Source organism: Elephantulus edwardii, unplaced genomic scaffold, assembly GCF_000299155.1.
Source record: "Elephantulus edwardii isolate Elephantulus edwardi_28Jun2011 unplaced genomic scaffold, EleEdw1.0 scaffold00072, whole genome shotgun sequence".
Classification (NCBI taxonomy): Eukaryota; Metazoa; Chordata; class Mammalia; order Macroscelidea; family Macroscelididae; genus Elephantulus; species Elephantulus edwardii.
In genome coordinates, this window is record NW_006399822.1 from 10,022,025 (window position 1) to 10,024,605 (window position 2,581).

The following is a 2,581-nucleotide window of genomic DNA, read 5'->3' on the forward strand; positions in this document are numbered from 1 at the left end:
CACAGTGCTATGATGATGGAAGTTATTTCAAACGGCTCAGGATTACCTCTGGTAGACAGTTCTGGTTGAGTTTCCGGACTAAGACAGACTAGAAAGAAAGGCCTGGCAACCTACTTTTAAAAATTAGTCTACGAACACCTTTATGGACGAAAGTAATGCTCTTCAATATAGTTCTAGAAGATGCACCCTCTGTACTAGAAGACAATACATGATAGCTAGGAAAATTGACCCAGATATACCGGTGGTGATGAAAAGAGTCCCACAAAGATCAAGTAGACAGAGTACAAGGACAAGTGGCCAACCATGTGAGAACTAGTGAGACACCACGTGCAGTTGGTACCAGCTCTCATATGTGAGAATGTGTATGTCAGAAATGCAGTTTATTTAGTCACAAGAATGCCCACATGCAAATTCGTTTAAGCTGTGAGACCCTTACTACTTCAACACACCGTCAAGACCATCTGTCTCCTGCCATCCCCGTGTTTATAACTGGACCCCCTTATCTCAGTGCGAACCTTCAGTGTACACTTTCTATTGAGGGACAGGTGGAGGGTGGACTGTGGAGTCTTACTCGTGCTGTATTAACCTTATGTGCAGCTGGATCCAAAATGAGCAGTTAACTGGGCAAAGATTGTTGTTAGATGCTGTCGAGTTGAGTACAACTCATAGCAACCCTATGAACAAAAGATCTGAACCTTGTTCTGTTCTGCGCACTTCAATCCTCGCACTTCCTGACACACAAGAGCCCACTGCAGCAGTCACGGTGTCAATCCACTTAGTTGAGGGTCTTCCTCTCCTTTAACCCTTCCCAGCATCATGTCCTTCTCTAAGGAATAGCCCCTCCTAGCAACATGCACAAAGTGTGTGAGGTGAAGCAAAGGCATCAAATCCTCTGTCATCCTTATTCATTGCCCTGCTCTAAGATGTATAGCAAGCAATCAAAGACCAAAGCCTGAAACAGACAGACGCTCTTTAGTCCTCAGTCTGACATCATTACTTCTCAATAATTTGGAGAGGTCTCTAAACTATAGATTTTTCCAGTACAATGCATCTCCTTATTTCCTAACTGCTGGTACCAAGGGTGTTAATTATGGATCCAAGCAAGATGAGGCTGTTGACAGTTTCAATCTCCTCTCCAAACACCATGACTCAGATTATATTAATAGTCCCATTATATTAATGGGTCTCTGATCCATTTTGAGAGAAGTATTTCATACATCTGTGTCTGCTGATCACGCAGCAGAGCCAGCAATGTTCTTCCCCATAATCCAAACCCTAACCCAACTCTTCTACAGATCCTGGTAAAGAACCAATGGGAATGCCAGTTCCAGGTGACACCAAAAAAGGGAAGGAATTCAATTACCTTGACAACTACAAAAAAATTTAACCAAGTTATTTGCATACAGAATTATGTCCTAAGTTTTTAAGTAACTGTTGTTGCTGTGTGCATTGCGCCAAAACCAACCCAGAGCTAACCCTACGTTGCTGGTGGTGTACTGTCGAGTACCATTGAGTCAGAACCGAACCATAGCCGACCCTCCAACAGATTTTCAGATGCAGTAAATCTCATGGGAGGAGACTGTCCGCCCTTCTCCCCCAGAGCAGCTGGGGGATTCAATCTGCATGTCTTTGGAATTCCTGTGATCTTACCACGACTAGGCCACTTAGAACGCCCTTTGGTATTCATAAATCCAAGGGTATTTTAATTGTGACTTTAACTTTTAAATCAGTTTGGCACACACACACAGATAAATCTTCCATACAATTAAGATAATACTAATGCAGATAGTAATCTAATACTAATGTAGCAAGGAATTTGATACTAATGTTGAAGAAGATTAGGCAACATACCATAACAGAACCACCTGCCACAGAGATGACACAAGGTTGCTCACTGAAACGGAGGAAGACTTGAAATGTTTGCTGCAGGAGATCAGAGACAGCCTTCAATGTAGACTGAAACTCCACATCCACCAGCTGCTTGGAGGGAGAAAGGGGCAGTCTCCTGTGTAGCTCTGGAAACCTGATGAAGAGGTGTCTCTGAGTTGGAATCAAGCTGACTGTAGAGAGGTTTTTCTCCTTTGGGGTAAAGTTGTCCAGCACAGTGCCTGGTGAATGATTTTCAACTATTTGTTGAATGGAAGAATTCATTCCCCTTAAAGTTCAAGCGGCTGTTGGATTTTTTTAGAAACAGTGTTCTATTAAGATGAAGATAATGTTCTATGATTTGCCTCTATAACAACTTTCTAAGACTCTGATGTGTTACTGGTCAGTGGTTTTAATTCTTTAAGGAAAATGAGCACAAACACATTGTAAAAGAGTTTAACCTTTTCCTGGTTTGGTAAGCATTACTTTAAAAAATATATATTTTAAAAAATTTAACTTCTTGAGATACACATTCCCTCAGCATTACTTTTTAAAAATGATGCTAAAAGGAAACCAAAGAAAGCTTTCTTACTCCTTCACTGTTTTTAAAAAAAATTCATTTCTTTAAATATTTTTGTGACCAACTGTATGATATTTTATAAATGATGCTTCCGATACAATTCTTTATTTGTAAATTAATTTATAATTTGAACTG